The 15,641-nt window shown below is 35.6% G+C and overlaps 1 long non-coding RNA gene across 1 annotated transcript in view; it reads left to right on the forward strand.

The window, feature by feature from the left end:
* The window catches only part of LOC123562662 (uncharacterized), a 76,054-nt gene that overhangs the window by 16,098 nt on the left and 44,315 nt on the right, over window positions 1-15,641 (forward strand). The window contains exon 2 of the long non-coding RNA XR_006688600.2: window positions 239-359. This is a non-coding gene — a long non-coding RNA (uncharacterized LOC123562662). The remainder of the gene's footprint in view (window positions 1-238; window positions 360-15,641) is intronic.

The raw sequence follows: 15,641 nt of genomic DNA on the forward strand, positions 1-15,641 counted from the left end.
TGTGTTTTCCTAATAGGGCCCATATGTGCAGTGGATATTTATATACAAAAAACGACAGCGCCTAAAGCTACAGAGTAAGGTTTTAGCTGAATTCCATCGTTTTAAAACATTTTGTTGAAGAAATAAAGTATTCACGTGAAATAAACTTGGGCATACATATTCTAGTTAACGTGGAAAACCCATACTGTACTCTTTGACAATTCATCATGTTAAATAGAACCGTCCGTATGCTTTTCAGAACACCGCAAACCAAACTTTGCAACGATATCATGTGTGGCTGATCGCTGGATCACCAGAAAATAGTGAATAAGACTCGTCTCTAAATTTCACCGCTCGGAATTGCTTCGGCGTAATGAAAGGTTGGTCATTTCAGTAACCTAGCAACAAACTTCCTGTCTTGAACGGAGTTATATTTTATGATTGATTTGTACAATTTCTGAATGTTGTAAGGGAGCAGTTGTTGCTCAGCCTTTTTCATAACTCCATGAAAAGCGAAGGGATTCTTGGATGATTTGAAAGTTTATTCCAAATAACATTGAATCATGTTTTACGTTTTTAAAGTAGCTTAATGCAAAAATAAGAGGCTTTTTTCCATGAGTAACAGAAAATCAAATCAGAATACCGATATTTTCAATAGCCAACAGGCCACACCCATATTAAATTCTAATTCACCTTCCGAACAAAATACAGTTGAAAGTATCCTTAAATCAAACAAACCATCATATTGTCGTGTTGATTAAGCTTTGATCTTTACCATCAGAAAAAAATATCAGCTATAATATTTTGTCCATTTTATTCATATTTTTTGTGAATGACGTAAGATCGCGCTTGCAATCATGCGGAAAGGGTCACACTTGATATTATCGTACTCTTTTATTTTTTTCAAAACAAATATATCGAAGAGCAATGTGTCAACATAACGGCATCATAACATAACTAAACTTCCCTTAAAATATTTCGTATTGACGCCACTGAAATGTGTACAACCAAAATGTAGAAATCTTAGTTAAATTACACTTTTTTTGAAGCAATGATCTTTTGACGGGGAAATGGGAAAATCATTCTCAACATATTACATAGAGAGAAATAAGATCTGATTTCCCGAAAGTCATACTTAGAAGTAGACATGACTCCATGTAGCGTCAGTTTATCATCTTCAGTGTCGTATTTTACTGCTTCTGTTCTCCCTCCACCACGTCTGCGCCATATAATAATCAACAATTTGCAACGGAAATATTATTTTCCATTCGTAAACATATTTGTGACTTGTCATTTCAATACATCCGTTGCAGAAGAAGATTCGTACTTTTTCCAAATATATCATTAAATTGTTTATGTTTAAAATACATATGTATTTTGTTGTAAATAGCAATTGTTGTTGATGTCCCAAATGATTATGTATCACTACTCTTGTCCCAAAAGAAAAAAAACAGATAACAATCTTTCTTGGAATTTATATTGTCCCGTAACTTAGATAGAAGATGCAGAGACTTGCAATCTAAATTCAACAAAATGAATCTGTCTTGAAATATAGATTTTTGTCTTTAATATGATGTATTGCTAATAACTGAAGTAATTCTGTGGGATGATATTTCATGGACAACGTTATTTACCTACGATATTTGATAGATGACGTTATTGTACCTGCGTGATATTCAACGGATAACGTAAATTAGCCTCCGTAATATTCCTAGGATGACGTAATTTTATGTCGGTGATATTCCATACATAACGTTATGTTACCTTCATGATATTCAACGGAAAACGTAAATTCACCTAATATGATGTTATCTTTGTAATACTCCGTGGATGACATAAATTAATCTTCATGATATTCCATTGGTAACGCAATTTTACCTCAATGATACTCCTTGATATTCCACGGATAGCGTAAATTCATCTAAGCGATATATCACGGATGGCGTTAATCTACCTCGGTAATGTACCATGGATATATTCAATTTAAGGTTTAGCAGTATATCACCAAATCACAGAAATGTTTGGTAAAGAAACAATATTTTTACCAACAACCTACCTGTCTAATACATGTTTTACCTTACTGTCCTGTACCATTGGATATTTAAAATATTCTCAAAAATTGTCCCCCTTTATAAATGAATGTCATTTGTAAAGAAATAAAAGTAATAAATTGTTCAAATCGATGTCTATAAAATTTTGTTTAGTTAGAAACAATTGTTTTTCTTTAAAAATTGTTCTTCATTCTGGTTATTAAAGGCACTGACCTCCAGACTTTGGTTAGAAATGATCTTTCTTTAATACTGAAGTTTTGTCATATTATGAACATTAAAATAAAAGTTTTTATTTCTAATTTACCTAAAAATTGCATATCAAGAACAAAAAGAAGCCCGCGTCTCGGGAATCGAACCCGGGCCGCCGCAGCAATAAATTTTTTTACTGTCCTTACCAATATTGCCGCGGAGGATTATGTGTTATTTCTTTAATACTGAAGTTTTGTCATATAATGAACATTAAAATAAAAGTTTTTATTTCTAATTTACCTAAAAATTGCAAATCAAGAACAAAAAGAAGCCCGCGTCTCGGGAATCGAACCCGGGCCGCCGCGGCAATAAATTTTTTTCCAGTCTTTACCAATATTGCCGCGGAGGATTATGTGTTGTTGTTGTGGAACGATCTGGAGGCCAGTGCCTTTAGTGGCCTAAGCAACATTTATGACGCGTTGGACAGATGTGCAGGATAGATCCGACAAGTCTCGCTAAGAATGACATATCTGAAGAAACAAACATTCAATTATAAACTCTGAATCTGACAACATATTTCCTCCACTTAATGGCTATTGAATAATGAGCAACCGACGGGCAACTCGCTACGGGATTCATTTCAAAGTTGCAACATTATTTTTCTTTTTTCTTGCAGTCTGTATCGTGGAACGTAAATGACATGTATACTGTTTCTTATCTGATAACAAGTTTTGTAGGCGTCTCTAAAAGAAAATCCTTTGAAATGCAACCAAGAAAATAATAGCAAATTAAGTTTGATGTTTGTCTCTTCATAGAAAATGTGACGTGCAACACTTCTTACTCCCACTATTATCGGCTCAAATTGAAATATGTGTACAGATACATTGAATGCGCCCCATGATCCTAAAGAACAAGGCAAATAAAACAACACTGCGTGGCAAATACGGAAGCATGGAGGGGACATCGGACTTTTTTATTTTAATTTATCTCGTGGCCAAGCATGGAGGGGACATCGGATTGTTTTTATTTTAATTTATCTCGTGGCCACGAGATATAACTAAAACGAAACAACAATTTTTTAATTCGTGGCCACGAAATATAACTAAGAAAAAAAAAAAGATTTCTTAATTCGTGGCCACGAAATATAACTAAGAATAAAACAAAACAAAAAACAATTTTTGCTAATTCGTGGCCACGAAATATAAGTAAGAAAAACCAAAAGACGATTTTTGCTAATTCGTGACCACGAAATATAACTAAGAAAAAAACAAAAAACGATTTTATAAAAGAGTATTTCGTTCTTTTCTTACTTATATTTCGTGGCCACGAATTAGCAATGAACGGTCAATCGTGGTAAATCAGACGATAAACCACAAAAAGGCATTGTTTGTTTCATTCTTACATGCTCCTTCATTTGTACTGGATAAAAATGCTGCACTTCATTTATGTGAGTAGATCTTGTAATGAGCCAGATGCCATGCAGTACTGTCCTTGCTTTCACTAGATAATCCATTTGCATTGGTTTTATTTTGCTTTATGGTATTAGTTTGTCTTTTTTATAAAACCTATTACTGAGTAAGATATATCGTCGGGTTAGAGCAAAAACCTAGTATCTCCATTTTTGAAAACTTTTCAGGAGAAGCAAAAAACTATCATTTTCATGTACCTTTTATTTAGGATACAATTTTTACACATATACTGGAAATAATATATTCTATGTTCTGTTTAAGTGATTTTTAGTAAACTTAGTAATTTTGGAGTTAGAAGCAAAAATTGTTTTTGCACGAACAGTTTGTACATATTTCAAAGATAATTTTTATGCAAAAACCACGTTTTTTGAGAAACAGTGTTTTTGTTGGAACAGTTACTCAAAAATGCAAAAGAAATCAATGATGAAAAAATATTGCAGTTGCAAATACAGGCTTTTTGCTGGCACATTTATGTTTATTCCAGTCTTAATACACCATGCATAAACACGGTAGATGTACATACAGGATTTTTGCTCTCACAGTCTGATTATATTATCACTAAATTGTTGCGCAAGAACATTGCTTATTAAACTGAGTAGCTTATGCACTGACCATATCCATAAAAGTACTCGGTAAAACACCATTTAGAAACATAATATATTCAGATAAGATAGTTTGCCACAACAATTATAACAGATTTTAAGATAAAAATTATGACAATATATAGCAACTACATACACAACGTCTTTGCTCAATTGATTCTCTATTAAACTGTGTGAAAAGAAGAAAAAATAACAGTATCTGAAGTACATTACTTTAATAAAAAATAATTATGAAAGCATAGAGTAATTAATATTATGCGAGTTATCTGGTATATTTCCAGTTTTTATTCCTGGCATTCAAAAATAGTCATAGGGTAACTTCTTTTTCCGTTTCCTTCAACAATATTTCTTGCTAGGATCTGTGTCTCCATCGCTTCCCTCAAAGTCTGGTTCTGCAAGCATTTCATTAGTCAATTTACTTGTCGGAAGAGACTTGTAATAATCATGAAACTCACTGGGAATAAATCTTTTTTTTCGCAAATTGTAAAGAGGTTTTTCTTTTTTGGCGATTGATATACAGCTTCAGTAGTTGGCATTTGGCTGGTAGTTGACCATCTTTTGTGAGTTGTATCCTCTAAAAATCCTTATCTGTCATACAATATTTGAAGTAACAAGCCTGGAATTGTCTTTAATTAACCTGACCCACTTCATTTTCGTCCAGTTTACTTTCACTCCATTGTCCGAATATGTGATCTTGATGTTGAGAACATTTTGTTTGTTTGTGTTGGGTTTAACACCGTTTTTCAACAGTATTTCAGTCATGTAACGATGGACAGTTAACATAACCAGTGTTCCTGGATTCAGTACCAGTATAAACCTGTTTTCCGAAAGTAGCCGCCAACTTTCCCACATGAATCAGAGGCGGAGGACGAATGATTTCAGACACAATGTCTTTTATCAAATCGTCACAGGGAACATATGCCCTGCCCGGGGATCGAACTCAAGACCCCGAGATCCGTAGACCAATGCTGTACCTACTGAGCTAAGCGGGTGGGCAAATTAAAAGAAGTGTTCGTATTTTACTGGCACAATAGTGTACGGCTTGCCACGTCTGGCCATAGTTATCACAGTATCCCACTAGTTTTGAACGTTAATCTATTTTTTGTCAACTAGATTGCAGCGTGCATGCTGTCGCACTCCATATGTGTGTTGCCAGATTCAAGAAATTTGCAATCTACATTGTATTTGTTTAGTATGCTTGATTGGGTTTACCGTACGTAGCAGACTTGATGAAATAACTTGATTTCTGGTTGGCCCGGACATTCATCCGACTATTATACCACAGTTTCAACTGATTGTGGTAGAGATTGTAGGTAAATGTATATACTCGTAAAAATCTCTCAGGAACCCCTCTTTCCATTATAACTTCGGACATAACATGAACCGTTGCCGTTTCCGAAACTGTAAGCTGGTAGATTAAAGCAACAAAACTTCCTCATACAGTACATTACACTGACTAAAGTACAAGGTGTGTACAGCACCGATTGTAGATCAAAGGTGCATGTGTGTTGCGATTAGTCTTCCAATGGATCTTTTTACAGCTTTTATTTACTGTCATGCTTGGCTAGGTTTTTGTCTTTTTCCTTTTCTTCCCGAGCTGTTAGTTTACATTGTTGGTGTTTCTGGAACTATTGTTTCATTTTTTCTGTAAACACAACATCTTTTTCAGCTACATTGTATTTTGCACACAAATTGCAATGATCATTTTTAGAAACTTGGAACGTGTGATAAAACTCGTGATTAAATATACGTTTGTACATCTGACCAAACGATACTGTCCATAAGTATGGTACGCTGCACACTGCATTATCATTAATGCTTGTATTTCCCGGTGTTATTTCATTGTAACACGCATTATTTTGACCATCTTTAACGTTAGTGTCCATCACTATGTTACTTTGCACTGCGTCATCATTATTGCTTGGAGTTTCATTGTCACATGCACTATTTTGCAACGTTATTGTCTATCATTATGTTTTTTGTTATGCGTCAGCTTTATCATTGTTTATTTGTTTGTATTTTAGGTATAATTTCTTTGCTTTTGTCACACACACTATTATGATTGTTGTTAACGTTACTTTCCATCACAATGTTACATTACACTGTGTTATTATTAATTGTAATCCCTATTGTTCTTTCATTTCTGGACCATCGTCAACGTTATTATCTATCACTGTGTTACGTTGCTTATTGCTTATATGTTCAGGTAAATAAACTTTTCACAAGGATCATTTCTAAATTCTATGATTTCATCATTCACTGTTATTGATTCATTTTCACCACTATGTTGCTGTTTTTCTAAAGCTGAATGTCAGCCTTCTGTGGTACAAACTCAGGGCACCTTTGACTTTGCGTGTATTTGTTTTCTATTTGTTATCCTTCATTTGAAGAATCAAACCAATATAAATTATAAGGTACTTATAATGTTACATTTATTAAATAATGAGTGTTCTGTTTAAATGTTATACTTGATAAAACTAGAGCTATCACAGAAGGTGATGAATGTATCCCTGGCATGCACTGACACTGTATATTGCAATTTGACGCACAAAAGAAAGTAGCATGCACCATGCACAACTAGGGTTGGTACTGATCACTTGTCTGAAGTTTCATTAAATTGTGTGCAAGAGTTCAGGAGATTAGGCACGCACAAAGTCCCATAACTGTGGACATTTTCCTGAAAGAACCTAACATGCACAACTAGGGCTGCTACTGATCACTTTTGTGAAGTTTCATTAACTTGTGTGCATGGGTTCAGGATATTTAGCACGCACGAAATTGCATATGCAGACTTAATGTATATAGTAAAGTGACAAAAAGTCCCGTAACTCTGCAAAGTTTTATAGGAAAGAACCAAACATTCACCGTGCACAAATACTCTTGTTACTGATCACTTATATGAAGTTTCATTAAACTGTGTCAAGGGGTTGACGAGAGATGGTGTGCATTAGATTGTGTCTACAGACAGACAGGTGGACAGGCGGACAGACAACCTGAAACCAGTATACCCCCTTACAACGAACAGAAACACAATTTGTTTTATATAAACAAACTAATAAAATAAGATATTCATATTACATGTAATTAGATTTTCAATAATTATTACCTTAAAACTCTATTTTCAGTTGCTATAATTAATATTGAATACAGTCATTTGTTTAAATTTGTTTAAAATATAATAATCTTTCCTATGCTAGTTTGCACAAAACCAGTCACATTAAAGATGCAACATTTACCTTACAAAAACTGTAAATGAGAACTTAATAATGCAGATTGAAATCCTATATAATTGTTTTTGTATCATGACTTGATGCTAAAGTTTTATGTATATTTGGAGCAAAACTGTCGTATATGTTTATACAAGGACTGGGCTGACATTTAAGCAATTTAAATGTAAATCTGTCAGTGCAAAAAAACACTGCAGTTTTAAATACTTGGTTGCTGCACCAACTGCTTCGTAAAATATTACGGACATGTTGCATTGCATCTTTTTTTACTTTGTTTTTGCTCCAACTGCATGCACAATGACAACCGGTTTTGTTCCAGCAAAAAGCCAGTATTTCTAAAAACGTGGTTTTTGCTCTAGTAATGAATTAAGTTTACAAGAAATTGTTCCTGCAAAGTGATAGTATTTTGAAATACGTGCTTACTGCTGGCTTGTTTAACTATATAGATGTGAATGTTTAGGCAGCATATCAAAATACGAGGTTATGATCTTGGAAAATCGCTAGAAAATCAATACTTGATTTGGTCACAAATCAATATCTCATCTAACAAAACGACATTTCCTATAGGTCTAAAAATTTGTGACAATGTGCAAATGACCAAAATACATGTATTTATGTAAAAAAGTCATTTTACCAAAAATGTATAGATACTAGGTTTTTGCTCTTACCCGGCGATATACTGTAATGTTAAAATAGAGTTTATTCTTTTATAAGTAGAACATTTCCGAATGGGGTTTTTAATTCAATATCCATAGAAAACTATGTACTTCTAATTTCTTTCGGGGAAATCTTTCAGGGTTATATTTGCGCTGGTTTTCACGCGAATTTATATGCATTTCAACTGTCAAACTTGACAGAAACCAACGGAATCTTGCATATTCAATTAGGCAAGAAATTGCATGGTAATTTACCTATTCATGAATATTTCCTATCTTACGCAAAGCTGAAAACATGCTGAATAATTTGAAAATCCAGGAATTGATTTGTTCATAGAATTTGCTTGATAATGTCGGTATGTCTCCGGAGAACTGATGTGATGAAGCAATTTCTGTCAAACGTCATTAGGTAAGTATAAATTTATATTGATGTTGAAAGTGAATCACAATCCAGATATAATAATTTAATTTCTCATCGACTGTTTATGAAATCAATTTAACAAATATGATTCATTTTACGACTACCACAATAGTTCTAGATCTGTTGCCACTTTGCATCGAATGTTTTAAATTATAGAAACATTCTATTTTTTTTCTTGTATCTTAGAATTTTGGGAGCGTGATCAAACATAAAGAAATAATAAAAAAATACTAATATAATTGACATAACTTTCACAAAAAAGCCGTAATTTGTATTTACGACATAAAATCTATATTACCTGCATCGCAAAATCTTTATTATCTATGTCATAAAGTCTTTGAAAATAATCTTAATTTCGGTAACATAAATAATGGCGCATGTTTTTCTACTATCTGATTAACCTAATCCAGCATAAGTGGGAGAGGGATAACTACAACAGGCCCCGCATGGTTTCGTCATGCGCATGCGTCAATTAGTTACTTTTTTTAGACGTTGGGAATTCCAATACAGTATATACAATTACATATATAGCTGTTGGAAATTCCAAAATTTACATATCATTTCGCTTAAAAAAGTATGCATCTTGCCACCTCCAAGTTTGTCAACACGTGTGTTTAAAACCAAATAATGTTGGCCTGATATGTCTCATTAGATTTATGTGGCATTGAAAAAAACATCAAGTAATGAAATAACAATGTAGTATTTTCTTATTAAACCGTTTGAACTTGTGTTGTGAGCTTACTGTACAGTACAGCAGTCTAGATCTAGTACAATTTGAATACGTACATTTTTTATTTTAAACTTTCTCAATGAAAATGTAAAATTTAAAATGTAATTTTGCGAAAATTAGTAATATATTGAAGTAGAGTTCGATATATTAAGTTCAAATAAAGCAAACTGACACAAATACCAACAGAATATTGAAAGTAACTTCGCATGTGTACAGAAGGACAAAATCACAGAATCATGCAACAAAACTCCTTGTAATTTACTGCGTTTTTTTAATGATGTAAACATTTTTGTCTTCGTGTCAAAACCGTTCTTTTTATCAGAACAGTAAGTTTTTTAATGAATTTAAACATAATTAGATCTAAATATCGTTATGCATTTTTCATTAAAGCTCCAGTCTTGCATATTCTGCATAGATAGTGCATGGGTCGGATAGCTTTATCAAAACATGTACATACCATCCTGTTAGTGATGGTTCCCAGGAATATGTACTGGACAATAAGACACACAGACAGACAGACAGACATTTTATTTATGTCTAATGGAACAGCTTAGTATATCTAAATCGCTTTCGACGCGAAATAAAAGAAAAAAAAAGAACAATAGTAAAAAGTCGCGGTTACATATGTCTAACAGCAACAAACGTAGACTGACACATTTGTGCTTGAAAATTTAAGCTGTAAATTTAATATAATGTCTTATATTAAATTGTTTCAACGGCATATGGTATACGCAAGACATTCGGAGTATAATCAGTACTATAGATAACCTAGCAAAACGGTCAAATATACTGAACAAAAAAAAGTTTAGTCATTATATATTTTGCAGTAGATATATGTTTAACTTGTACTTTTTTTTTTCAAATAACACATTGACATTATAAACAACGCGACATACTACAGTATAGGCACTGGTATTGTAAAATGTTCAACATAACGAGTTGAAAATTTGTTGAAATACGTAACAATTAAGTCGCACACAAGAAGTAAATGATGCTTTATTCATGAAAAGTATGCGTAAATATAGCACACCCAATCAGGATAAAAAATCTGGAATTACTGAGACTCAATCTTCAGCATCTAGCCGGTAATCGTCAAATAAAATGTCACATTTTCAAATTACTTCCTTTTATATTGAATAAAGAGTAATCTTGAATGATCCAATAATCGATTATGGATTAATAAAATTGCTGTCTCTTTATGCAATTGTTTTAAGTTTATGCACTACTATTGTTCTTTGTTTCCAGATAAATTTTCGCATGATATTGAAAGGCAATCAACCGACTTAAAAAGAAATATCTTCAAAGTTAGGCATCTCGAGAAGGACTGTCCAAAACGTGATCACTAAAGATTTGTAGGTTAAACTTCAAATAAAGTGCAAAGTACACAAGCTTAACAGGGCCCAAATTAAAAAAGTAGGGCTAGATTCATGAAGGCTGTATCTTACATTTCGCGGCGAAAGATGGAAAGAATTGTTACTTCTGACGATACATTGTTCTTTCTGGGTAGTTCATATGAGTCGAAACGTTTGTTATTTTGAGAAAGGGAGAAAAAGTTAGAGACAAACTGAAATTCGATAAATGTCATTCGTTCGCCAAGGTTTCATGGCTTGGGTAGGTGTTTTGTACAGAGGAAAGACCAAAATTCGTGTCATTGATAAAGTCAATATGATAAAGATAAAGTTTTTAAGCCATATAGCATGCTACGCCTGTTGAAAATGTCTGTGTGAGAACAGAAATGAAAGAAAAAAATCGATGATCAAAAAATTTTGTCACTGTGTTATATAATACGTGTTCTACAAGTATTACGAGTAAATCTCCATAGCGTTACGGTCTCGTTGTATACCTTTTCCATATTATATGACACGGAGACAAAATCTTTTGATCATCGACTTTTTTCTTTCATTTACATATAAAAACATAGAAAAACATGTCTGTGTTGAAAAATTGGTGTTTTGAGGGGAAAAACACGCTGGACTCCTGCCTGCGGATTTGGCGGCTTTCTAACTAAATTCGTAATTAATTTTTTTTTTCGATTGGTTAGCGCCGTTGACTTCAAACCATTTGCCCCCTCGTCGATGTGGGTTCCAGCCTCATTCTGAAAATTGTATTCTTTACGTGAGGAGCCCGTGCAGCTGGTTAACGGAAGGTCGTTGTGTCACCCAGCAAAATGAAAATGCCCAGATACCTCTCTTCTGTAGCCCGGCCCGGCTGTCTCCATAGATGATTTCTTCAGTAATAGATGATTTTATTATTTCAGCAGGGATATGCAACAATTGCGGGGAATCTGGACACATTCAGAATAATTGCCCTGATGCAGATGGTGACTCTAAAACGTGCTATAGTTATATAATTTTTTCATATATTAGAATATTTATAATTCATTGTTCCTGATAAGATTCGGACTTACAAGTCATTGAAAAAAGCGGCAACGAAAGCATTTTGATTTAGAAGTCCTACATTTGCCACCATGGAAAAGAAGGTCGCTCGATCAACCTGAAATCATATTTTAATGTCTCTAATACCTATGTGTTACTTTTGAGTTAAGGTATTGTTCGGTAAAGGAGTGTCCGTTCATTTTAAAAGAAATCAACCACTCGCTAAACATTTCCCGTGACATATGGTCTTACAAATACCTTGGTATCTTCTATTTATAAATAAATTTAACGGTGTTGTCAAATGTGACATAAATGACGTCACTATCTATACATGTAGCATGGTCTGCATCAGTACTATAGGTAATCATGCTCTGCCTGTTGTAAAGACTATGTAACAACAGTTGGAGCCTGGTCTACATCAGTACTATAGATAACCATGCTCCGCTTGTTGTAAAGACTATGTAACAATAGTTGGAGCCTGGTCTACATCAGTACTATAGATAACCATGCTCCGCTTGTTGTAAAGACTATGTAACAATAGTTGGATCATGGTCTGCATCAGTACTATAGATAACCATGCTCCGCCTGTTGTAAAGACTATGTAACAACAGTTGGAGCCTGGTCTACATCAGTACTATAGATAACCATGCTCCGCTTGTTGTAAAGACTATGTAACAACAGTTGGAGCATGGTCTACATCAGTATTATAGGTAAGCATGCTCCGCCTGTTGTAATGACAATGTAACAACAGTTGGAGCCTGGTCTACATCAGTACTATAGATAACCATGCTCCGCTTGTTGTAAAGACTATGTAACAACAGTTGGAGCATGGTCTACATCAGTACTATAGATAACCATGCTCCGCTTGTTGTAACGACTATGTAACATCAGTTGGAGCATGGTCTGCATCAGTTTAATAGATCACCATGCTCCGCCTGTTGTAATGACTATGTAACAACAGTTGGAGCATGGTCTGAATCAGTACTATAGATAACCATGCTCCGCCTGTTGTAAAGACTATGTAACAATAGTTGCAGCATGGTCTACATCAGTATGATAGATCATCATGCTCCGCCTGTTATAAAGACTATGTAACAACAGTTGGAGCATGGTCTACATCAGTACTATAGGTAACCATGCTCCGCCTGTTGTAATAAAAATGTAACAACAGTTGGAGCATGGTCTACATCAGTACTATAGGCAATCATGCTCCGTCTGTTGTAAAGACTATGTAACAACAGTTGGAGCATGGTCTACATCAGCACTATTGGTAACCATGCTGCGCCTGTTGTAATGACTATGTAACAACAGTTGGAGCATGGTCTGCATCAGTACTATAGATAACCATGCTCCGCTTGTTGTAAAGACTATGTAACATCAGTTGGAGCATGGTCTGCATCAGTACTATAGGTAAGCATGCTCCGCCTGTTGTAATGACAATGTAACAACAGTTGGAGCATGGTCTACATCAGTACTATAGATAACCATGCTACGCCTGTTGCAATGACTATGTTACAACAGTTGGAGCATGGTCTACATCAGTACTATAGATAACCATGCTCTGCCTGTTGTAATGACTATGTAACAACAGTCGGAGCATGGTCTACATCAGTACTATAGGTAACCATGCTCCGCCTGTTGTAATGACAATGTAACAACAGTTGGTGCATGGTCTGCATCAGTACTATAGATAACCATGCTCCGCCTGTTGTAATAAAAATGTAAGAACAGTTGGAGCATGGTCTACATCAGTACTATAGGCAATCATGCTCCGCCTGCTGTAAAGACTATGTAACAACAGTTGGAGCATGGTCTACATCAGTATAATAGAAAACCATGCTCCGCCTGTTGTCATGTATGTGTTACAACAGCTGGAGCCGTTGGTGCAGTACTTTCCGGAGCAAAGGGCCTTAACGCAAAAAGTTAACGTCGGGCTGAGTGACCTTGACCTTTGACATGGTGACCCCAAAGTCAGTAGGGGTGGGGATGTCAACGTGTACTATCAGACTGCCAAGTTAGATAGCCATGGGTGCATTACTTCCGGAGCAAAGGGCCTTAATGCAAAAAGTTAACGTCGGGCCTTGTGACCTTGACCTTTGACCTGGTGACCCTAAAGTCAGTAGGGGTGGAAAAGTCCAACTGTTGTTACATAATCTTTACAACAGGCGGAGCATGATTACCTATAGTTCTGATGTAGACCATGCTCCAACTGATGTTACATTGTCATTACAACAGGTGGAGCATGGTTACCTATAGTACTGATGCAGACCATGCTCCATGCTCCAACCGATGTGACATAGTCGTTACAACAGGCTGAGCATGGTTACCAATAGTACTGATGTAGACCATGCTCCAACTGTTGTTACATAGTCTTTACAACAGGCGGAGCATGATTGCCTATAGTACTGATGTAGACCATGCTCCAACTGTTGTTACATAGTCATTACAACAGGCGCAGCATGGTTACCAATAGTACTGATGTAGACCATGCTCCAACTGTTGTTACATAGTCTTTGCAGCAGGCGGAGCATGATTGCCTATAGTACTGATGTAGACCATGCTCCAACTGTTCTTACATTTTTATTACAACAGGCGGAGCATGGTTGTCTATAGTACTGATGCAGACCATGCTCCAACTGTTGTTACATAGTCTTTACAACAGGCGGAGCATGGTTATTTATTATACTGATGTAGACCGTTATCTATAGTACTGATGCAGACCATGCTCCAACTGTTGTTACATAGTCTTAACAACAGGCGGAGCATGGTTATTTATTATACTGATGTAGACCATGCTCCAACTGTTGTTACATTGTCATTACAACAGGCGGAGCATTGTTACCTATAGTACTGATGTAGACCATGCTCCGACTGTTTTTACAAAGTCATTACAACAGGCGGAGCATGGTTATCTATAGTACTGATGTAGACCATGCTCCAACTGTTGTTACATTGTCATTACAACAGGCGGAGCATGGTTATCTATAGTACTGATGTAGACCAGGCTCCAACTGTTGTTACATAGTCTTTACAACAGGCGGAGCATGGTTATCTATAGTACTGATGTAGACCAGGCTCCAACTGTTGTTACATAGTCTTTACAACAAGCGGAGCATGGTTATCTATAGTACTGATGTAGACCAGGCTCCAACTGCTGTTACATAGTCTTTACAACAAGCGGAGCATGGTTATCTATAGTACTGATGTAGACCAGGCTCCAACTGTTGTTACATTGTCATTACAACAGGCAGAGCATGATTACCTATAGTACTGATGCAGATCATGCTCTAGCTGTGGTCAGCCTAGATAAAGCTGTCACCTGTCTATATAGGTCACTCCCGCTCAGTCCCGAGGCTGACCGCTGTAGTCAAGTTAGACTGTATTTCCAAATAATACAGGAAAGGGAATTTATTAAGGATAAAATGTTCAAGTGTTATAGCTGAATTTTGTAATTCAATATTACCGTTAAAAAATAATTTGTATAAGCGTTCACTTTAGAGGCCTCCAAGGTCGAGTGGTTAGAGTTGCTGACTCTTAAGCCATAAGCCTCTCATCGCTGTAGGTTCGAAACCTCGCTTGGGGCGTAGAATCTTTCATGTGAGGAAGCTCTCCAGCTAGCTTAAGGAAGGTCGGTGCTTCTACCCGGGTGTCCGCTCGGGATGAAATACTGCACGAAGGGGCACCCGGGGTCTTCCTCCACCATGAAAAGCTAGAACGTCTACGTTCCTGCAAGGGGTTTGACGTTAATGAAAGATAGAGAGATAGACTTTCCTTTCTTATTGATATAGAAATAAATGTAGAACAGTGAGAAAGATTTTTTACAACTTAAACATGCATTCAGGCCAGATCGTGTGAAGGTATTTCTTGTCATGGCCCACTTATTTAGTGGCAGCAGTAGTTCTTAGTTTTTATTATTTTAGGTGTTGTTTCTTTGGGTCGAGC

The sequence above is a fragment of the Mercenaria mercenaria genome, chromosome 2 (assembly GCF_021730395.1).
Source record: "Mercenaria mercenaria strain notata chromosome 2, MADL_Memer_1, whole genome shotgun sequence".
NCBI classification, from domain to species: domain Eukaryota; kingdom Metazoa; phylum Mollusca; class Bivalvia; order Venerida; family Veneridae; genus Mercenaria; species Mercenaria mercenaria.